The following is a 25176-nucleotide window of genomic DNA, read 5'->3' as shown; positions in this document are numbered from 1 at the left end:
ATTGCATTATAATCTGAAAAGAGTAAATCTAATGTTTATACGTTTCTTCATTTAGTTGTAAGATTTTATGCCCTAATACATAGTTTTTCTGAAGGTACCATGTACAGCTGAGAAAAAGGCATATTCTTTTCTGTTCCCATTCACTTTTCTCCAGAGATCTATCATATCAAACTTTTCTAAGATTTTATTCATCTCTCTAACTTTTTTCTTATTTTTTTATGGTTAGATTCATCTAGCTCTGAGAAGAGAAAGTTGAGATCATCCACTAGTGTAGTTTTACTGTACATTTCCTTCTGTAATTCATTTAACTTTTCCTTTAATAATCTGGATGCTGCACATTTGGTACATGTAAGTTTAACATTGATAACAATATATTTAATATTGATATTATTTCATTGCCTGTGAATTTTAGCAAAAAATTCAATGGAGATTCCCTGCATCTCCTTTTTAATTAGATTTATTTTTGCTTTTGCTTTGTCTGAAATCATGATTGCTACCTCTGCCTTTTTTACTTCAGCTAAAGCAAAATAGATTCTGCTCCACCCTCTTATTTTAACTCCATGTATGTCTTTTCATTTCAATTATCTTTCTTGTAAATGCCATTATGTTGTTTTCTGGTTATTAGTCCATTCTGCTGTGTGCTTCCATTTTATGGGTGAGTTCATCCCAGTTACATTCACAGTTATGATTACTAATTGCATTTTTCTTCATTTTATTTTCTTTTGTTTGTCTTTATCTCTTTCTTTTCATCCTGTCCCTCCTCTGAAGTTTAGCTTCTGACCACTGCCTTCTTTTATTGCCCTCCCTTTTATCACTTCTCTTTCTCTTATCCCTTTCCTTTCCTGCTTCTCATTTGGGTAAGATAGATTTCTATTACCAATTGAATATGTATATACATTTTCCCCTCTTTGAACCAAATTAATTGTGAATGAGGTTTAAAAGTCTCTCTATCCATTTTCCCCTCCACTGTATAAGCTCTTCTTTTTATACACTTTGTTTTGTGACATAATTTTCTCCATTCTTCTTCTCCCAGGTCTTCCTCTTTCTCCCCAATCCATTTTTTTTTACATTATCTCAATATAATTGACTCACTCCCAGACTCTTTTTTTGTGTAAAATCGTTTTAACTGCCCTAGTAATGATAAAGTTCTTTGGAGTTACCCTGAGGGTGTTCCCCTTCCAGTTTGACTTTTTTTAATGAAAGGAGCCATCCCTTGAATAATTACTTAAAGAGGACTTTTCACTGAATGGGCAGATATCTCTCAAAGTGATAATCTGAAAAGACCTTGGCCTAAAATGGTCAGAGTCTCCTATTGCATCTTGGGCCATCTCCAGTTGTCCTGATAAATATCTGACCACTGGACCCAGAGGGCTGTGGAGGAGAAAGTGAGGCTGGTGATCTTGCACAGCCCTCTCTCATCTTCCCTTATAGAAAGGTAAACAGCTCAACCTTATGTCCCTTGTGATTTCTCTTTCATGTTTACCTTTTTATACTTCTCCTTTTAACATTCATTCTTAAAACTTTGAGTTCCATATGCTCTCCCTCCCTCCCCACCCATCCTCATTGAGAAAATAAGCAATTCAATGTAGGTCATACATGTGTAGCAGTTCAAAGCACTTCCATAATAGTTATGTTGTAAAAGACTAACCACATTTCCCTCTGTCCTATCCTGCCCTTCATTTATTCCATTCTCTCCCTTGACCTGTTCTACAATAATGTTTGCTTCTGATTATCCCTTTCCCCAATTTGCTGTCCTTTCTATTACCTCCCCTCTCTTATGCCCCTCCCTCTTGCCTTCTTTCAGGGTAAAATAGATTTCCATAAACAATTGAGCATGTATTATTCCCTCCTTAACCCAAATCCCATGAGAGTAAGGTTCAGTTATTTCTTTTCATCTCCTCCCTCTTCCCCTCCATTGTAAAAGCTCATTCTTCCCTCTTTCATGTGAGATGATTTGCTACATTCTATCTCTCCCTTTTTCTTATTCTTAATACATTCCATTCAACAGTAAATTTATTCTGTTAGGTATTCTCCCTTCATATATGACTCACCCTGTGGCTTCTGTGTGTGTTTATACATCCATGTACATATACATACCTACACATATGATATACACATACATACATACCCATATGCACCTACATATATACTATATATGCATGTGTGTGTATATATATGTGTGTGTGTGTATATACATACATATGTATATATACACATATATACATATGTATGTATGTATACATATATATGTATATATGTGTGTGTATATATACATGTATGTATATATACATATTTATATAAATATATGTATGTATGTATGTATGTATGTATACATACACTCATTCCCTCTAACTGCCCTAATACTGAAAAAGATCTCTTGACTTACAAATAACATCTTTCCATGTAGGAATGTAAACAGTTCAACTTTAATTATTTACTTAGGGCTTCTGTTTCCTGTTTACCTTTTCATGTTTCTCTTGATTCTTGTGTTTAAGAATCAAATATTCTATTCAGCTCTGGTCTTTTCAACAAGAATGCTTGGAAGTCCTCTATTTCATTGAAATTCCATTTTTTCCCCTGAAGTATTATACTCAGTTTTGCTGGGTAGGGGATTCTTGGTTTTAACCCTATCTCCTTTGACTTCTGGAATATCAGATTCCAAGCCCTTTGATCCCTTAGTGTAGAAGCTGCTAAGTTCTGTGTTATCCTGATTGCATTTTCACAGTACTTGAATTGTTTCCTTCTGGCTGCTTGAAATATTTTCTCCTTAACCTGGGAACTCTGGAATTTGGCTACAATATTCCTAGGAGTTTTCCCTTTGGGGCCTCTTTCAGGATGTGATTGGTGAAGTCTTTCTATTTCTATTTTATCCTCGGGTTCTAGAATATCAGAGCAGTTTTACTTGATAATTTCTTGGAACATGGTAACTAGGCTCTTTTTTTATCATGATTTTCAGGTAGACCCATATTTTTTAAATAATATCTCCTGGATCCATTTTCCAGGTCAGTGGTTTTTCCAGTGAGATATTTCATACTGTCTTCTATTTTTTCATTCTTTTGGTTTTGTTTTATAATTTCTTGGTTTCTAATAAAGTCATTAGCTTTCATCTGCTCCTTTCCAGTTTTTAAAGAATGATTTTCTTCAGTGAGCTTTTGTATTTTTTTTATTAATTAATTTTATTTATTTTCAGTGTTCTACAATAACTACCATATAACTTCGATCATTATTTTCCCCTCCCTCTCCCCTCCCTCCCTGGGACAGCAAACAATTTTGTATAAGTTCTACACATACATTTCTATTAAATACATTTTCACTATAGTCATGTTGTGTTGAAGAATTAAAATGAGTGGGAGAAATCATCCTCTCCAACATATATCATCTTCGTGTTCTGTCATATTTGCCAATCTGATAGGTGTGATGTGGTACCTCAGAGTTGTTTTGATTTGCATCTCTCTAATCAAAAGTGATTTAGAGGATTTTTTCATGACTATAGATATGTTTAATTTCTTCCTCTGAAAATTGCCTGTTCGTATCCTTTGACCATTTATCAATTGGAGAATGACTTGGATTTTTGTACATTTGACTCAGTTCTCTACGTATTCTAGAGATAAGGCCTTTATCCCCGACATTAGCTGTAAAAAGTCTTTCCTAGTTTTCTACATCCCTCCGAATTTTGGTTCCATTGGGTTTGGTTGTGCAAAAACTTTTCAGTTTAATGTAATCAAAATTATCCATCTAGCACTTCATAATGCTTTCTGTCTCTTCTTTAGTCAAAAATTCTTCCCTTCTCCATAAATCTGATAAATACACTATTCCTTGCTCCACCAATTTGTCCATAACATCAGTCTTTGTACCTAGATCATGTATTTAGTGAGCTTTTGAACCTCCTTTTCCATGTGACCAATTCTTCTTTTTAAAGCATTCTTCTCCTCATTGGTTTTTTGGACCTCTTTTGCCATTTGGCTTAGTCTATTTTTAAAGGTGTTGTTTTCCTCAGAATTTTTTGGGTCTCCTTTAGCAAACTGTTGACTCGCTTTTCATAATTTTCTTGCATTGCTCTCATTTCTCTTCCCAATTTTCCTTCACTTCTCTTAGTTGATTTTCAAAATCCTTTTTGAGCTCTTCCATGGCCTGAGACTATTATTATTTTAATAATATTAGCATATTATTTTGGAGGTTTTGGATGTAGAAGCCTTGACTTTTACGTCTTCCTCTGATGGTGTGCTTTGTTGTTTCTCATCCAAAAGGATGGAAAAAATACCTTTTCACCAAGAAAACAGCCTTCTGTAGTCTTATTTTTTTCCCCTGTTTTGGGCATTTTCCCAGCCAGTTACTTGACTTTTGAGTCCTTTGTCAAGCAGAGGGTATACTCTAGGGACGTGTAAGTTCTCAGTTCCTTCAAGGTGGCACAGTCAAGAGAGAAGAGCTTACTCCTCTCCTGGCCTGCGATCTGGTCTATGTATAACCACTAGCACTCTTTTCTGCCCAGAATCTGTGAGTAGGATTTCCTCTCCACAGTCACCACCAGCTCCACCAGCCAGTGCTGTTTCTCCCCCCAGGACTGCCACTCAGAACAGAGATGCAGATCAGCTGCTCAATTCCCCCAGGGTCTTTAGGCCAAGGGCTCCAAAAGTGTATTCTTCTACCTCCCTGGGGCCAGGGCTGGGGACAGAGCCAGAACCAGAACCAGGGTTGGGACCAGACTGCATTCTTCTGTCACCCAGGTGAAAGAGTTTTCTTACTGACCTTTGAAACTCTCTTTGGCGTTTGTGGGTTGAGAAATCGGGAAACTGCAGCTGCTACCCATGATTCCACACCCTGAAGTCTGCTCCACTCCTGTCTGTCCTGTGCAGCAGACTGCACTCTGCTCTGACCCTGGTGCAATAGACCTTTCCTGTCAGCCTTCCAAGCTGTCTTGGGCTGGAAATCTTTCACTCTGTCGTTTTGTGGCTTTTGCTGCTCTAGAATTTGTTTAGACTCTTTTTGTACAAATATTTTATGGGCTGTGGGGGAGAGGTAGAACAGGTGCATCCTTCTACTTTACTATCTTGGTTTACCCCCACCCCTTTGGTCTCATTTCTTTACCTATTTTTTCCTCTATCACTTCTATATGATTTTTGCAAAGAATTTTTTAGCTCTTCTCAGAATTCTTGTTGGGTTGAGTGTTTTCATTGAGGCTTTGGTTGTAGTTGTTTTAACTTCGCTGTCTTATTCTGTATTTGTCTCTTGATCTTCCTTGTCATCATAGTGTATTTTTACGGTCATGTTATTTGCTTATTTTTCTCCTTTTTTCTTGTTTTTTGAACTTTATGTTAAAGTCAGTCTCTGTTCCTGGTATGGGAGATGGAGGAACTCTCTCAGCTTAAGGCTTTTTCTGCAGTTCTGTTTTCAGTTGTTTCCAAGGTTGTATGATCTGGGGAGAGATGTGGTCACTGTTCTGGTCTACTTGTTCTCTGGTTCTTACCCAGGAATGGATCCTGATTCCTTGTGATTGCAGTCAATCCAGTACCTCAGAGCCCTTGTTCCCTTGGGACTAAAACAAGACTATTCTTCAGGGTCCCTGATCCCTTAGAAATGGAAGTGAAACTGTTCCTCAGGAGACCTTCTACTCTGGGCTTAGAAGTGATACTGTTCCTCAGGGTTCCTGATCCATTGTGATCAAAAGCACTTTTGACCAAAAGTATTCCTCTCCACCCTTGAACTATGAACCAAAAATGAATATAAGTAATGGATTTGCCAAACAGTGCTAGCACAGGGGTCCTTTGTAATGTCTTTCTGACTAGTTGTCTCTGACTTGAGAGTGCCTGAAGAGGTTGTTGCTTCTGTTGCCACCAACTAGTGCCACCAATAGTTTCATCCACATGCACTCCAATCTAACCTCCATCCCCCACATCACAGATCTCTCTTGCTGACGTTATCTTGGGCTGGAAGAATGTTTTCCTCTGACCACTTGTTGGCTCTGCTAGAATTCTATTTTTAAAGTTGTTTGGAGGGTAACGTTAGTAGAGGTCAGCTGCATGCTTTCTCTACTCCCATCATCTTGGCTACACCCCCAGAAGTCTTCTGACTTGCTTTTGGTGAAGCTACGGTAAGATTTTCTGATCATTTATTCATTTTCTAGATGTCCACAAACTATCATTTTTATCAGTACCTTTGAGAATCCTACTTGGAGTTGAAGTCAAGCTCATAAGCCTAGAGTTTTTAGGGTGTTGCTTCCTTTTATAAAAATCAAAGGCAAATGTCTTTCCTGTTTTTCATAATTTATTACAGATGATGGTGGCTCAGTAATCTAATCTAGTAGCTCTTTTGGTACTCTTACAAAATTCATATTGGCCTGATGACTAGAACTCATCACAGACAACTAGATTTTTTAAAATGTCTATTAATTTATTTTTACTTTTCAACATTCATTTCCACAAAATTTTGAGTTCCAAATTTTCTCCCCATCTCTCCCCTCCCCCCACTCCAAAATGCCATGCATTCTGATAACCCCTTCCCCCAATCTGCCCTTCCTTCTATCACACCCTCTTCCTTCCCTTATCCCTATTTTCTCTCTTGTCTTGTAGGGCAAGATAAATTTCTATACCCCATTGCCTGTATTTCTTATTTCCCAGTTGTATGCAAAAATACAATTCTTGACATTCATTCCTAAAGCTTTGAGTTCCAACTTCTCTCCCTTCCTTCCTCCCCACCCATCCCCACTGAGTAGGCAAGCAATTCAATATAGGCAATACATGTGTAGTTTTGCAAATGACTTCCATAATAGTCATATTGTGTAAGACTAACTATATTTATCTACATCTTATCCTGCCCCCCATTTATTCTATTCTCTCTTTTGACCTTGGCTATCCTCAAAAGTGTTTACCTCAAATTGCTGCCTCCTCCCATTTGCCCTCCCTTCCATCATCCCCCTCTACCCCACTTATCTCCTACTCCCCTACTTTCCTGTATTACAAGATAGATTTTCATACCAAATTGAGTGTGTATGTTATTCCTTCCTTAAGCCAAATGTGATGAGAGTAAGCTTCACTTTTTGCCTCTCACCTCCCCCCTTTTCCCTTCCATTGAGAAAGCTTTTTGTTGCCTCTTTTATGAAACATAATTTGACCCATTCCATTTCTCCCTTTCTCCTTCCAATATATTCCTCTCACCCCTCAATTTTATTTCTTAGATATCATTCCTTTCTATTCAACTTACCCTGTGCTCACTCGCGTTCTCTCTCTCTCTCTCTCTCTCTCTCTCTCTCTCTCTCTCTCTCTCTCTCCTCCCTCCCTCCCTCCCCCTCTCTCCCCCTCTCTCCCTCTCTCCCTCTTTCCCTCTCTCCCTCTCCCCCTCTCTCCCTCTCTCCCTCTTTCCCTCTCTCCCTCTCCCCCTCTCCCCCTCTCCCTCTCCCTCTCTGTATATGTTTGTATAATCCCTCCAACTACCCAACTACTGAGAAAAGTTTCAAGAGTTACAAATATTATCTTTCCATGGAGGAATGTAAACAGTTCAACTTTAGTAAGTCCCTTGTGATTTCTCTTTCCTGTTTACCTTTTCATGTTTCTCTTGATTCTTGTGTTTGAAAGTCAAAATTTCTATTCAGCTCTGGTCTTTTCATCAAGAATACTTGAAAGTCCTCTATTTCATTAAATGACCATTTTTCCCCTGAAGTATTATACTCAGTTTTGCTGGGTAGGTGATTCTTGGTTTTAATCCTAGTTCCTTTGACTTCTGGAATATCATATTCCAAGTCCTTCAATCCCTTAATGTGGAAGCTGCTAGATCTTGTGTTATCCTGATTGTATTTCCACAATACTTGAATTGTTTCTTTCTAACTACTTGCAATATTTTCTCCTTGACCTGGGAATTCTAGAATTTGACTACAATATTACTAGGAGTTTCTCTTTTTGGGTCTCTTTCAGGAGATGATCTGTGGATTCTTTCAATATTTATTTTGCCCTCTGGTTCTAGAATATCAGGGCAGTTTTCCTTGATAGTTTCATGAAAGATGGTGTCTATGCTCTTTTTTTTGATCAGGGCTTTCAGGTAGTCCCATAATTTTTAAATGGTCTCTCCTAAATCTATTTTCCAGGTCAGTTGTTCCAATGAGATATTTCACATTGTCTTCTGTTTTTTTTCACTCTTTTGGTTTTGTTTTGTAATTTCTTGGTTCCTAATAAAGTCATTAGGTTCCATCTACTCCATTCTAATTTTTAAAAACTGTTTTCTTCAGTGAGCTTTTGAACCTCCTTTTCCATTTGGCTATTTCTGCTTTTTAAAACATTCTTCTCCTCATTGGCTTTTTGAACCTTTTTTTCCAATTGAGTTACCCTATTTTTAAATGTGTCATTTTCTTCAACATTTTGTTTGGGTCTCCTTTCACAAGCTGTTGACTCACTTTTCATGATTTTCTTGCATTGCTCTCATTTCTCTTCCCAATTTTTCTTGTAAGTTTTCAGTTCATCAAAGATGGCACAATCAAGGAAGAGGTGTTTACTTCTCTCCTGGACTGTGCTCTGGTCTGGGAGCTACCAAAGGTTTTCTGCCCAGGATCTGCGAGTAAAATTCCCTTTCCAGAGCCTCTATCAGCTCTGCCATGCCAGCCAGCACTTTTCCTTACCCCAGGGCTGCCACTCATGGCTGAGACCCAGATCAGCACCTCAATTCCCCTAGGGGCTTTAGGCTGAGGATTCCCAAAATGGACACTGCTGCTGGTGCCACCACCACTGCCTGGGGCCAGGGTTAGGGGAGGACCCTGCTCCCTTCTCTCCCAAATGAGAAAACTTTCTCACTGACCTTTGAAGCTGTCTTTGGTGTTTGTGGGTTGAGGGTTCTGAGAAATGCAACTGCTGGAGATTCTGCCCCTGAGGCCTGCACCTGTCCTGTTTCTGCTGGTGCTGTGCAGCCAAGGCTGGGTTGGGCTCTGTGAGCTGTGCTCTGCTCCATGCCCTGTGTGATAGACATTTTTTCCCAACCTTCCAGGCCACCTTGAGCTGGAAATTCTTTTGCTCTGTTGTTTTGTGGCTTCTGCTGTTATAGAATTTGTTTAGAGTCATTTTTTACAGGTATTTTATTTGCTGTGGAGGAAGAGCTTGGGTAGGTGCATCTTTCTACTCCACCATCTTGGTTGTGCCCCCTAGATATTTTCTTAATACCCTACTTTTCTTGAGCATGAATTCTCATAACCTGCCCCTTCCTATCTTTTAATTCTTACATCCTACACACACACACACACACACACACACACACACACACACACACACACACACACACACACACATACTGCAATCTGTTAACACTGGCTTCTTTGCTATTCTTTATACAATACTTTCTGTATCTCAACTCCAAGAATTTTCGACGTTTTTCCCTAGTGCCCCGAATTCTCTCCCTCCTTATCTCTCCCTCTTTGCTTTACCTCCCCAGTTAAATTTCATCTTCTACAGGATACTTTCCTACCCCCATTATTGCTAGTATTTTCCCTCTAAGCCATCCTGTATATAACCTGTTTGTATAGAGTTGCTTCCATATTATCTCCCCTGTTAGAAAGTTCCAGAGATTTACAGGAAAAAGAAATGTGACTCCAAGCCTCAGAGTCCTGTATAAATAATAATAATAATGATAATAGTTAATGAATTTGGTACTTTGAGGATTTTAAAGCACCTCATTTGATCCTCAGAACAGAGGTGGATAGAGAGTGTGGGTGGCAAGGGGCACATGGTGCTATTCCTGACTCTCTGGAATTTACATGCCTACTACCACCAATTAGTCAGTGGTTGGTACTGTTGATAGAGCTGGCATCCCTTTGGTGGCTATGGAGGTGGGATAGTGGTTGGGCTTATTGGTCTTTGTTATTCTTGGGACTCAGGTAATAATAGAAATAATAATAATAGCTAACATTTATATAATGTCTACTATGTGCCAAGCACTGTACAAAGTGCTTTACACAAATCATCTGATTTCAACCTCACCATAATCCCAGGAAGCCAGTGCTATTAATATTATCCCCATTTTATAGATGATGAAACTGAGACAGATGGAGGTTAAGTGACTTATCTAAAGGCAAAGAGTTATTAAGTGTCTGAGGCCATATTTGAACTCAGATCTTCTTGACTCCAAGCTTGGTGTTCCATCCATTATACCATCTAGCAACTCCTTCTTGGTCTGCCAGTAGAATGAAATCTCAGTCCTCCCTTCTGTTACTTGTCTTTCTACCAAATAATGCCACTATGTCACTGCTGTTTCAGTGAAGGAAAGCCTCAAAATACAGAGGAAGTGGTTAGTGGCTCTCTTGTCCCCTGGGATTGGTCACCACAGCCTCCAACCCATGGCCAGTGATGGATAAACTGGAATGCAGGGATTATGGAAGAAGTACGAACACACTATGGATCAAGAATAGGTGGGAACTTGAATATTTTCCAAGAACAACTTGTTCTCCTTCTAGAACCAGCTCCAGGCCAAATGAGAAAGTAGGCAGAATTCCTCTTTGATATTTTAATTATCTCTGAAGGCTGTGAATTCCTGTTCCCTGTTCCCTGATGCTTCCTCTCCCTGGCTGTCTGTTGCCCCTCACCATACAATGTAGGATACAAACTAAGCCCGTCATCACCTCACTACCTGTTTTTAAATTTTCAGGCTTTGTGATGGGGAAGTTGGGCAGGTTCTGCTGAGTTATTATAAGAAATCCTTACAACCCAATGTGAACTATAGATAAGCAAACGTGTATAAGATATGAGAAGCAACATGATTATAGTGGATAGAAGGATAACTTTGAAGTCAGGAAGGCCAGAATTCAAGTCCTACATCAGACATATATCAGTCCTCTAACCCTGGGCAAACCCCTTAAACTGTCAGTGCCCCCTGGCAGCTCTCTGTGGCTTTAAGTTACAAACATAACTTTTTTCATCTATATAGGTTTCTGTGGTGGATCATGCTCATGATGATGGAATCACAGGCCAGGAGAGTATATCTACTTGACTGTGGGCATCTGACAGCTTCCATGACACTAATGTGAGTTTTTCCTACTTGATAAGTCTAGGAAACATTAGAGAAAATCTCACATGTGGTACTTTCATTAAGGCAAGAGTGGAAGACAGCATCTTGACCAGTCTAGATGGAAAGGTCACCTTCCCAATCCACCTTATAAATGAATGTCAGTAGGTCTGGCTCAACCCCAGGATAGAGAGTGATCTTTCTCCAAAAGCTCATACAGCACGAGACCAAGCCTTGACACTTTAAATTGTTTTTGTCTCATGCTAAATCCTGTTGACTCATAACAATTTGTTCTGTGCACTATTGTGACAGGGCTTTGTCTTGGTCATTCAATCATCTAGGATTTTAGAACCTAGCAAAAGAACCCTTTCTCTTAACCAGTACACGTATTTCACAAATAGTCTGCTTATTTATGACCCTTGGCCTCAGTGCATTGTTAGCAGAATAAAGAACCTGACAACCTGAGGCCAAAGTGACTTTCCCAATAATCAGTAGAGAAAAACAGGTAGATTGAATAGTATCATATTGTGGGATTTTACATAGCTTCTAGAAATGGTTTTTGGCTCAAATTAGTCTTATAACCTAATGTAGACTTGATTACAAAAGACAATGTGGTATACCACAAAAAGCACTTTTCTCAGAATATTTATTGACTTACAGATGAGATATGAACTTCAATCCTAATTCTTATTTTTACTGGAAAGACTATGGTGTAGCTCGAGTTGGAGGCCATAGGCCCTCCCATCTTACTACCTACACATACTTGGATGTTCAACTCTTATGGTTTCAGAGCCTCAGTTTCCTCATCTGTGAAAATAAAGGTGTCAGACTATCGATAGCCTTTAAAAATCCCTACCATCTCTAAATCTATGAGCCTATAGTCCCAAGACCTGTTAAAGTCTCTTCCAGCTTTAAACCTATCATCCTAGCTGTGTGATCATGAGCAAGTCCCTTGACATCTCTGAAACTCATCTGCAAAATGGAGATAATAGCCCCACTTCCTGTGTCATAGAGCTGTTGTGAGGAAAGTGAATGTTCATATGATTCTTTTTTAAAATTATTTTATTTGTTTACAGTTGTCTATAATCACTTCCATATATCTTAGATTTTTTTCCCCTCCCTCCCCCTCCTTTCCCATACCCTCCCCGAGTTGGCATGCAATCTTATATAGGTTGTACACGTACCTTTTATTAAATACATTTTCACCTTAGTCATGTTGCATAGAATTAAAATGAATTGAGGAAACCATAATACAAAACAAAACATAACATAACACAAGAGAAAATGGTGTGCTTCATTTTGTGATCCAATTCCATAGTTCTTTCTCTGAATGTGGAAGGTATTTTGCCTCAAAAGTCCATTGGGAATTTTTTATGTCCTTGAATTGCTGTGAAGGACTAGGTCTACCAGAAAAATTCCTCTCACACTGTGGCTGTTGCTATGTACAAAGTTCTCCTGGTTCTGCTCCTTTCACTCAGAATCAGTTGATATAAGTCTTTTCAGGCTCCTCTGAAGTCTTCCTGTTCATCATTTCTTATAGCACAGTAGTATTCCATTACATTCATATACCACAACTTGTTCAGCAAATTCCCAATTGATGAGCATCCCCTTGATTTCTAGTTTTTGGCCACCAAAAAGAGAGCTGCTATAAATATTTATGTACATATGGGACCCTTTCCAATTTTTATGATCTCTTGGGGATACAGTCCTAGAAGTGATTTCTGCGTCAAAGGGTATGCATATTTTTGTAGCCCTTTGGGCATAGTTCCAAATGGTTCTCCAGAATGGTTGGATCAGCTCACAGCTCCACCAACAATGAATTAGTGTTCCAACTCTCCCACATCTTCTCCAATATTTATCATCTTCCTGTTTTGTCATGTTAGCCAATCTGATAGGTGTGATATGGTATCTCAGAGTTGTTTTGATTTCCATCTCTCTAATCAGTAGTGATTTAGAGCATTTTTTTCCTATGACTATAGATAGCTTTAATTTCTTCCTCTGAAAGCTGCCTATTCATATCCTTTGACCATTTATCAATTGAGGTATGACTTGTATTCTTGTACATTTGACTCAGTTCTCTATATATTTTAGCAATGAGGCCTTTATCACAGACACTAGTTGCAAAAACTCTTTCCCAGTTTTCTGCTTCCCTCCTAATCTTGGTTGCATTGAGTTTGGATGTACAAATCCTTTTCAGTTTAATGTAATCAAAATTATCCATTTTGCACTTCATAATATTTTCTATCTCTTTGTTTAGTCAAAAGTTTCTCCATTCTCCATAGATCTGACAAATACACTATTCCTTCCTCCATTAATTTGTTTATAGTATCAATCTTCATACATAGATCATGTACCCATTTGGACTTTAGTTTCTGCCACACTGTTATCCAGTTTTCCCAGTAACTTTTGTCAAACGGTGAGTTCTTATCCCAGAAGTTGGAGTACTTGGGTTTATCAAACAGTAAATTGCTATATTCATTGACTATTGTGTCTTGAGTACCTAACCTATTCCACTGGTCTACCCTTCTGTTTCTTAGCCAGTACCAAATGATTTTTATGATTGCTGCTTTATAATACAATTTGAAATGTGGTAAAGCTAGGCCACCTTCCCTAGCATTTCTTTTCATTAGTTCCCTTGATATTCTGGACCTTCTGTTCTTCCAGATGAGTTTTGATATTATTTTGTCTAGCTCAAGAAAACAATTATCTGCTTGTTTGGTATGGCACTGAATAGGTAAATTAGTTCAGGTAGAATTCTTATTTTTATTATATTATCTCGGCCTACCACAAGCAACTGATGTTTTTCCACTTACTTAGATGTGACTTTATTTGTGTGAAAAGGTTTTGTAATTGTGTTCATATAGTCCCTGGATTTGTTTTGGCAGGTAGACTCCCAAATATTTTATAGTGTCTACCCTAGCTTTAGATGGGATTTCTCTTTCTATCTCTTGCTGTTGGCCTTTGTTAGTAATATATAGAAATGCGGAAGATTTGTGTGGATTTATTTTGTAACCTGCCACTTTGCCAAAGTTGTTTCAAGTAGTTTTTTACTTGAATCTCTGGAATTCTCTGTCATCATATCATCTATAAAGAATGACAAATTGGTTTCTTTTTTACCTATTCTAATTTCTTCAATTCCTTTTTCTCCTCTTATTGCTACAACTAACATTTCTAGTACCATATTGAATAACAGTGATGATAACAGACATCCTTGTTTCACCCCTGATCATCCTGGAAATGCCTCTAGCTTATCTCCGTTGCACATAGTGCTTGCTGAAGGTTTTAGGTAGATATTGCTTATTATTTTATGGAAAGTTCCATTTATTCCTATGTTCTCAGTGTTTTCAGTAGGAATGGGTGTTGTATTTTGTCAAAAGCTTTTTCTTCATCTATTGAGATAATCATGTGGTTTCTCTTAGTTTTGTAGTTGATATGATCAATAATGTTAATAATTTTCCTAATATTGAACCAGCCCTGCATTCCTGGTATAAATCCTGCCTGATCATAAGGTATTATTCTCATGATAAGTTGCTATATTCTTTTTGCTAATACCTTATTTAAAATTTTTGCATCTATATTCATGAGAGAAATTGGTTTATAATTTTCTTTCTCTGTTTTGGCTCTTTCTGGTTTAGGTACCAGAACCATATTTGTATCATAAAAAGAATTTGAGAGGACTCCTTCTTCCCCAATTTTCCCAAATAGTCTATATAATATTGGAATTAACTCTTCTTTAAATCATTGATAGAATTCACTTGTAAACTTCATCTGACCCTGGAGATTTTTCCCTAGGGATTTCATTGATGGTTTGTTCAATTCCTTTTTCTGAGATGGGGTTGTTTAAGTATTCAACTTCCTCTTCTATTAATCTGGGCAATTTATATTTTTTTAAAATATTGATCCATCTCATTTAGATTGTCGAATTTATGGGCATACAGTTGGGCAAAGTAATTTCTAATTATTGTTTTAACTTGCTCCTCGTTGGAGGTAAAGTCACCCTTTTCATTGTTGATATTGGTAATTTGGTTTTCTTCTTTCTTTTTGAATCAAATTGACTAAATGTTTATCAATTTAATTGGTTTTTTCAGAAAACCAACTCTCATTTTTATTTATTAGTTCAATAGTTTTCTTAATTTCAATTTTATTAATCTCTCCTTTGGTTTTTAGTATTTCTAATTTGGTATTTACTTGGGGGTTTTCAATTTGTTCTTTTTCTAGCTTTTTCAGCTGCATGCCCAATTCATTGATCTCCTCTTTCTCTATTTTATTCATATAGGATTTCAAAGATATTAAACTTCCCCTAAGAACTGCTTTTGCAGTATCCCAAAAGATTTGGTAGGTTGTGTCATTATTATCATTCTCTTGAATGAAGTTATTGATTTTTACTATAATCTGTTGTTTAACCCTTTAATTAATTAATTTAATTCTTTAGGATTAGATTATTTAGCTTCCAATTTATTTTTGGTCTGTCTCTCCATGGCCTTTTATTACATATAATTTTTATTGCATTATGATCTGAGAAGGATGCATTCACTATCAATGCCTTTCTGAACGGAATTGTAAGGTTTTTATGCCCTGGTACATGATCAGTTTTTGTGTATGTGCTATGTACATCTGAGAAAAAGGTATATTCCTTTCTATTCCCATTCAGTTTTCCTCAGAGATCTATCATATCTACCTTACCCAGAGTTTTATTCAGCTCCTTAACTTCTTTCTTGTTTATTTTGAGATTATATTTATCAGGTTCAGGGGGGGGGGGGTTGACATCCCCCACTAATATAGTTTTGCTGTCTCTTTCTTCCTGTAACTCCCTGCGTTAAGTGTGGGGGAGAGGTAGTCTGGCCACAGGAGGTCTCCTCTGCTGAGCTAGAGTATAGGCAAGCTCAGAGGTTGGTGATCCCGTCTATGCTGGTGTGTTCTTGATTCCCTTGAGGTGCTGAGACACCCCTGGGGTCCTGGTGTTGGCGAATGCAGGCTTCACCACCGTGGGGCTCAGGATCTCCTCCTAGTTTTCTGAGGTGGCGCTATCTAGGACAAATCATAACCTGCACTGGTCTCCTTCATCCCCAGCAAGAGGGACCCTCCTTAGTGATTTTCCTAGCCTCATGTGCTAAGACACTGTTTGCCCCTTCGGCTGATCCCACTGTTCCAAGATTTTCCTGGGGAAATATTTTATGGGTCTTTCCAGGTCAACAAGTGGAGGGGGGGAGTATTTACCAATCACTCCACTATTTTGGCTCCCAGAAGTTCAAGTTCTGTTCATATGATTCTTTAAAATTTTCAAAGTACTTGATGGAATCGCCATATTGTTATGGGAGGTATATAAGAATTCTTGAGAGGGTAACCTTGAGCCAGGGCTTACACAGGGCAATGAAGGGGAAGCTCAGAAGATACTGCTCTCCTTTGGGGCACATCACTCTGTAGTGTCAGGGCTAGAACAAAATTAAATTATATATAGTTCTGCCTCAAGGAAAGCTGCTTAGCGAGTTCACCAACCTTCTGGTTTTGCTACCGGAGTCATCCCTGTGCTTTTCTAGAAGAGAAATGTTCAGCCCTTTTCTGTTTAACAAGATGAAAAGAAAACATGTCCAGTTTGAGAACTGCCCTTGCACTGAACAGGCTTCTTACCCTTTCTGGGCCTTCATTTCCTCATCAGGAAAACTAGGGCAGACACAAGTCACAAAATCTCAGTAGATGGAAGTATAAGGCCTCCCTTACACTAAGCCAAAATCTACCTCCTTGCAACTTTTCTCTGTTACTTCTTGTTCTGTCTTTTGGGGTGAAGCAGAACATGGCTGATCCTTCTTCCACATGACAGCCCTTCATGTATTCGGAGACATTTATCATAGCTTTCCTAAATCATTTCGAGAGCTCAGATGTGTGATCTTGGGCTAGAAAGATAACTTGGTGAAGTTTCTCCTTTGATTTCCTAATTACTATTCAGTCTAACATCATTCTTTGATCATATTTGAATTGTTGTGGGAGGATGTAGGTAATTCTCCTCCCTCTTATTCTACGTTCTTGGCTAGAAGTCATTGGTAAAAAATGTTAATCATAAGCTCAAGCATAGATCCTTGGGGTACCAGTTGACATTTCCTCCGAAGCTAATAGTAGCTATTAATGACTATTCTTTGCATCTGTGTATCCAACCAGTTGTGAATTTACCTAATTTTATTATTACTTAGCTGAAATCTTCATCTTAGCCACAAGAATAACATGAAATATTTTGTCAAGTATTATGCTAAAATCTAAGTAAACTACATATATGGAGTTGTGTCTATCTGTGAGGCACTGAAAAAAAGGGTAATCTGTCATGATTGGTTCTTGATGAAGCCACTTTGGTTAAGATTACAGCCTCTTTTTTGTAGGTTTTCACTATCCATCCCTTTAATAAAGTGTTTCAGAATCTTGCCAAAAATTGAATTCAAGCTCATTGTTCTACTGTGTGTAGATTACATTTTTCCCCTTTTTGGAAAAGTGAGTCTTTCCACTTCTCCTATTTCCCATAGTCTTTCACATCTCAGTGGCTAAATACCAGTTCTTTCATTACTTAGGTATGTAGTCCACTTAGGCCTGAGGGCTTGGACTCATCTCTTATTGTCTCCCAACTTTGGGTAGCAACTGACGATTAAGTCTTTTTTTGTTCTTTCTTGTCTGAAGTTCTCTAAGCTCTAGGAAATCTCTCAGTTCATTTCTAGCTGTAAATGTTATGATCATCTCTCCCTTTAGTAAAATCTAAGTCTTTCAATGAGATTTTGCATATACATGAAAAAATATTTAGGTGGTCATTTAAATGTAGCCCCTATAGAGCCTCCTATTGTACCCAGATGGCTAATGCAGTACAGATCACCCTGCAAGTTAAGGTATTGTTCAGTTAGGCTTAATCTAAAGTTGCCAAATATCTTTATGTGTTGAATAAAGCAAGTGCTGCTTCAAATTATGTGGCAGATTGGGGGGTGAGAGCAGGGGCGGGAGTTACTTTTTTTTTACAAAGATGTAAAGGATATGTTTGTTTGAATTTCCACCATTAGAGCCGACAGCCTTAGGTAATTCCAAGGGGCCCTTTGTTGAGTTCTTATTTTAAAAGCACGTTAACAAATAGAACTCCAGGACATGATGCCATTCTGTTGATTCTAACAGTGACAGCCACCTTTTAGGGATTGTGTTTTTGGATTGGAAAGGTAGTTATTTACCAATTCAAACTTTGTCTCCAGTGTCTTTGGTATTCAACTTTCTTCTCACTCCTTTCAGCTTTTGTAGGATGTCAATGGATTTGATCGCAGCAGAGGACCAGGGAAATATCACCTCCTTATTCCTGATCCTGTCATTGGCTCTTGTTCTTTCAAGACTGATTTCCCATCACTCCTCTTCACGTGCCCTACTTTTCAGCCAAACTGGACTGCTTGATAGTCTGTTTTCTGCCTCTCCTCTACTTTTCTACCTACTGTCCCCATGCCTGGAATTGTTTTCCTTCTTCACTTTTACCTCTTGGAATCCCTAGCTTTCTTTAGGGTTTATCTCAAGAACCACTACCACGAAGCTTTCCATGATGCTCCCAGTCTACCCCACTGCAGTTATGTTGTATTTACTTTGTATTTTGCTGTGGAGATAGGGGACAGAATAGACACCCGAAGTTAAAAGTACTTTGCAGATCTGCATCCAGTCAAAAGCATGACTTGCAAGCCAACAGCAATGTGTTTATTTTTACTAGTCAGACAGAGGTCACATTTAGTTCAAAGCAAAGGCATTCAATGAAATGTGTTGTTTACAAAAAGAAAAACAGGAAAAAATCATCCCATAAATCTAGGTTACATTGTCCCACAAATATACAGACCATTAGGAAGAAATGTGGATACACAAAGCAATCACATACGTAAGGAACCATGTGTGGGTAGCACAAACACAGAGGAGAAACAAGTCATACCTTTGATGTGAAAAGGACTGCTCACATCATTATGTTGCTCTCCCTGAGTCTGCTCTGTACTAAAGGCTACTCTCTCCTGGACCTTTGCTTGAGAGTTACATTGCATCTCTGCTGCTTCCCTTTGGGTATTGTATCTCACTTGCCCTCTTTCTCTGTTCTCTGCTGAGTGCATTACTTCCCAGGTTTTGTGGTCTCTTTTGAACACTGTTCCCTGCTACCAGCTTCTGCACTTCAGCTTTTCAGCACTACTTGCATCTCTAGCTTGTGGAGGTATGACTAGAAAACCTCTCCCTGATTAGGACAAGCTGAGGGTTCATTATTTGCATCCAGAAGCTATGAGCCACTATTTTCAATGCACATATCAATAAATGTTAAGCACTCAGATCCAGGCCACAGACTGCTTGCACTCTGCATTTGATGTAGTACTTTCCCAAGGAATTCTATTTCAGTCCCAGATCCAGGCAACTCGCCTCTGGATCCTTCATTCCAAGATACTCCCATGAAGCCTACCACCATCTGTTGCCTTCACTCCTACTGAATGAAACTATAGAAGATCATGAACCTGTTCTGAATGGGCCTACTCCAAATATATGTTACATAATCTCAACTGAAACTCACTGAAGCAAGGGAATTCTTTTGTACCACCCTAAATGATTCATTATCCCATTCACCACAGTAGCTTTTCCAAACTACTGCATCTCTCCTCAAGCCTCCCATGGTAGCCCTCCCCCCACCTTCTCTGCTGAGAAACTTTACTTATACTTCATGGAAAAAAATTAAGATCTCCCTTCCTTCTCATTCCACACCATTCCAATATCTTCTCCCACTGTCTCCTTTGTCGCTCATGCCTTACATAAGGACAATACCTTTCTATTTGCCAAGGCAAGCTCCTCTGCATGCACACTTGATTCAATTCCATCCCATCTTCTCCATCCATTCTGTCACTAATTTTCAATCTCACCTTGTATAGTAGCCGTTTGCCTCCTGCCTACAAACATACTTATTTCTCTTGCATCCTTAAAAACCCTCACTTGATCTATCAATCTGACTATTCCTACTATCTACCATCTCTTCTCGTCTCCTTCTCAGCTAAGCTTCAGAAAAACTCCTATGCCTCCATTTCCCTCCTCTCACTCTCTTCTTAACTCCCCTCAATATGGCTTCTAATCTTACATTCAATTGAAACTGTTCTCCCCAGTGTTATCAATTATCTTTTTAATTACCAAATCTAATGGTTTCTTCTCAATTTTCATTCTTCTTGACCTCTCTGCAGCCTTTGACACTCTTGATCATGTTCTAGATACACTCTTCTCTCTAGGTTTTAATAATACTAATTTCTCTTGATTCTCCTCATGGCCTTTCCTTCTCAGTCTCCTTTTCTTAATTTTTATCCAGACTCTCCCAACCACAGATCTGAAACGTACTTTTTTTCCTTTCCCCTTGCATTTTTATGTTATGATTTATTTTTAAATTTATGTTTGTTCAGAGCTAATTGTGATATATAGTATAATTTGGTGATCTTAACCCATTTTCTACCAAAGGTCTTTATAGTTTTTCAGCCATTTTTAATGAATAAGGGAATCCTTCCACTAGTAACTTGTCTTTATCAAACACTGGGCTACTGTGCTTGATTAATTTAGGGTCTTGCTTATGTAGCCTCTTCCTACCTGACCTACTTTTCTATTTTTAACTAGTAGCACATACTTTGATCATTACCGATTTTTAATATAGCTTAACATCTGATAATGCTATGGTCCCTCATTCCATTTAAAAAAAATAATTTTCTTTGTAATTCTAGTCCTTTCATTTTTCAAATGAATTTTATTATTTTTTCTGATTCTATAGATTATCCTCTTGGAAATATGATCTAACACTAAGTATATAAATTAATTTAGGTAATATCATAATATTGGTGATATTGGCATTACTCAACCACTAACAATGAATGATTCTCCCATTATTTGAGCTTCTCTTTATCTCTCTAAAGATTTGTAAGAAGGATGTCCAAGACCCCTCAACCCCAATTAACATAAGCTCCATGCCTCACTACCTTTATCAGATGAGAATATCTCTTTGGGTTACAAAATCAGCCAATCAATAAAATGTTTAAACTAAGTAAGAATAAAACGTAGTCTATATACTTCTATCAATCAACCAATCAAAGGTGCAAACTAGATTGGAATAAGTTCTTTATCACTTTGAGGGGTCCGATGTACCAAAGATTTTATTGTACCTGCTTGTAAATCTCCCTACTAAATGCTAATTAACTTTAATGAGAGAATTGATAATCAATGGCAAGTACATGGGACTGGAGCTTACAAACAGTACTACTAAAGAAATGTAAGCCCTTAGAGCTACCCCTAGAATCCTAAGGGGAGCAGTAGTCAGCCACTTTCTGGGGACCCAATCTGCTATTGCAAGTAGGAACTGAGAGGTAGTCTTGGAGGAGATATTGGTTACAAGTGTTTCCTATTTGTATTTAAATAAGTCCTGAGTATATTTTGATAGTTAAATATATTATACTTTTTGTGTTTATTTTAAATGGAATTTTATAGTACAGGTAGTTCAAAGTGTAACTTCTGGACTCTGTGAACCTAGGCAAGCCATTTAACCTCTCGATCATCTGGAAAACTTTTTAAGAATATAAGTTGCAGAAACAAGTTCCCTAGAACAATGAAATCATGGGTCCATTCCCTATCCCTATAGAAATGCTGAGGATTTATTTTAAATTCAGCGTTTTTACTAGTCATATTAATTATTTTGATTATTTTTTTCACTGATTTTCTAGAATTGTCTAAGTAAATCCAGAGGTAAGTTTGTCTCTTATTTGCCAGTGTTTAGACCTTTAATTTTTCTCTTATCTTATTACCATAGCCAACATTTCTAGAATTAAGTCTAATAGCTCTACTGCCTTTACTCCTTTACGCACTGGGAAAGCTTCTAGGACTTCTCCATTGTAAATAATCCTCAATCTTGGTTTTGGGTCTTTACCTCTTTTGGTCATATCAAAGAAGTCATTTTCCCTGTCGATTTTTTTTATGGCTGTAACATACATGGATCCTATGTTTTGTCAAAGGCTTAATTCCCTCTAATGATAGAATTATGTGGGTTTAAAAATTATTTATATCACATTAATTTTTCTATTGTTGATGCAACTTGATAAAATGGAAAATGATGTATCTTGAATGAATAATAATGAATTTTGGCTATATTGGAGGCTTTTGACTAAAATTTGATTAGTAAAATTTTCATAACAGGAGTTAGTAGTAATTCATTATTTCTTAATTGTTAAAAACAATCTTTGGAGTGTAGGTGTTATTTGCTCTTTAAACCCTTGGTAGAATTTGTCTAAACCTTTGGTTTTTCTCAGTTTATTAGTTATTTTTCGGTGTTATGTAAACCTTTCTCCCAATCAGCTTGATATTTTTGGACCATCTTTCATTAAGCTGTCTCGTTTTCATGGTCAGAACCTGCTTGTGGTTTATAATCATTTCTGTTGCCTATTTCTCCAAATGAGAAACACCATCCCACCATCTGAGTCTTCTCTTCTCCAAGCCAAACATCATCAATTGATTCAACTATTCCTCAGTTGGGATAATTTCCACTCCCTCCCTCTCTCCCAGATGTGCCCCAGGTGTATAGTCTTACTAAAATGTAGCACCTAGATCTACACATGCAGCATTCCAGTTTCAGTCAAAACTCAGCTCAAGTGTTGGGGATATGATATGAGTGGCAAAAGAGAAGAAAGGGCATCAATGAAAATTTAAAGAATATGCACACTCGATTAGAAGGAGCTCCAGTGGGCACACAGACAAATTAGAGTTTGGGAGTTGAAGAAAACAAGCTGTATGCAAGATTCATAGTTTACGTACCATTGTCTTTTTCAGTTCTTTGTGATTTTAGTATCCATCATGGTCAGAATAACAAAAAATTGCAAGTTAAAAAAGAGATTTAATAGGAATAAGTGCAAAGTCTTGCACTTGGGGTCAAGATCAGGATCAGAAGTTCTAGCTAGATGAGTGAATTGAAGCAATCAATTAACAGGCATTTATTATTATCTTCCAGGTGTTGTGCTAGGGATGCAGAGGGGTACATCTGAGAGAGGATTACCTGAGTGAGAAAGGAAGTGGAGATTATGCTATCTGAGAAATCCCCTCACCCTCCAGTTCTCCCATCTCTCCCCAAAACCCTTTCCTCCTAGCAAGTTAGCATGGTCACACAAGAAAAATCTCCAATTTGGCCACATATGAAAATATATATCTCATTTTCACCTCTACTTTATTGCTTCTTTCTCAACATATGGAACATGTTTCATATTTCTCAGTGTTCCTAAGTATTTCAAAATTCAAAACACTTTACTGTGTTATGGTCATTGATACATTGTTCTCCTAGTACTACCATTTCGCTACATGCATCAGATCATACTAGAATCTCCAGGTTTCTCTAAATCCATTCCTTTATTAAAGGAACCATAATTTATTAAACTATTTCTCAGTTGATTTATATTCTCTTAGTTTGCATTTCTTTGCTATAAATATTTTGAATATATGGGTTCTTTCCATCTTTCTTTTATCCATTTGGAGTGTATGCCTAGGACTGCTTTCACTGGGTCAAAAAGTATGCACAATTTAGTGATTTAGGGGAAATAGCCACATATTGCTTTCTAAAATCACTGGATAAATTCCCAATTCTACTAACAGTACAGGGTTGTGTCTGTCTTCCCTCATTCTCTCCAACAATTGTCATTTTCCTTTGTACAGTCTTTGCCCATATGTGTTTGCAGTGAAACTTCAAAATTATCTTATTTTGCATTTTTCATATTATCAGTGATGAAACATTTTTTTCTCATGATTGTTCATAGCTTTTCTTCTTTTAAGAACTACCTGTTCCTGTTGTTTTACCATTAGTATGTTGAGGGATGTCTATTGTTCTTATATGTTTAAATAAGTTCCACATATACACATTGGCTTAGATGCTTAATTTCCTCTCTGTTTGGTATCAAGACTATTTGTATTGTAGTAGGAATTTTAATAGGATTCAAATTATGATTTACTTCATGCTGCTGTTTACTGTTTCTTGAATGTTTGATAGAATTAATTCAGTGGTAAACTTTTGGGGTTTTTCTCTTTGAGAGCTCATGTATGATTTGTCATATTTATTTTTCTGAGTTTGAATTATTTAAATTATCTATTTCTTGTTCTACTAATCAGAATCCTTTATTTTTTTGTAAATAGTTATCCATTTCACTTCAGGTACCAATTTTCTGAGCATATAAATTTAGGTAAAAAGAATTTCCAATAATCTTTAAATGTGTTCTTTGCTGTGAATTCTCCGTTTCTGTACTGGTAATTTGATTCTCCTCACTGTTTTTTCTAAAATCAGATAATCTAAGGCAGGGGTTGGGAACCTATGATCTCAAGGCCACATGTGGCCCTCTAGGTCCTCAAGTGCAGCCCTCACAAAGTTTGGATGGCCTCGAGTTCACAGGTTCCCCACCCTGATAGGAGTTTATTTTATTCATTGTTTCCAGTTCAATGATTTTGTTAATGTTTTATGTTCATGATTTCCACTTTTATTTTTTTAATTTATTGCTTCATTATTTTTAGTTACATTCCTGCTTAATTGATGTTTTCTCTTTGTTGATTAAAATGTTTAGCAGTATAAAATTTCCCCTATAGACTGTTGTTATTTCCTTTAATGAAATTATTGTTTCTATGTTTTATTCTTTGACTCACCAATTCTTTAGGATGAAGTTATTTAATGATGAGGCTGGAAGCAGGACTGCAGAGACTTAGGAAGAAAGTGAAGGAAACAAAGGGGAAGCACTGATTCCAGACAGCCTTTTCAAGGAATTTAGCCACAAAAGGCAGGAAAGATATAGGATGATAGCTAGTGGGGATGGATAGATCAAGTAAGGGTTTTATTAGGATGGGGAAGAAATGGCTATGAATGTGGGTAATATGGAAGCAGACAATAGACGGAGAGAGATTAGTAAGAGTGGAAAATAATGAAGGAAGCACTCTGCTGGAGAAAATGGAATGCAGTTGCTTGGGGAAATTGTGAATTTGAGCTATAACATTTCTGGATATTTTCATTTTCCAATTTCTTTCAGGGGTGATCAATCTATTCTTCCTACTTTTTACTTTGTACTAATAAGTCTGGGCATTTTTCATTTCTAATTTAAGTTTGGAATCTAGGATTTTGGGGTCATGGTTTTCAGAATCCTTAAATTATTTTCTTCTGATTCTTTCTGATTCTTAAATGATTTCTCTTTGATGCAT

Source organism: Notamacropus eugenii, chromosome X, assembly GCF_028372415.1.
Source record: "Notamacropus eugenii isolate mMacEug1 chromosome X, mMacEug1.pri_v2, whole genome shotgun sequence".
Classification (NCBI taxonomy): Eukaryota; Metazoa; Chordata; class Mammalia; order Diprotodontia; family Macropodidae; genus Notamacropus; species Notamacropus eugenii.
The sequence above is the reverse complement of the archived record's forward strand: the minus strand, read 5'-3'. Positions refer to the sequence as shown.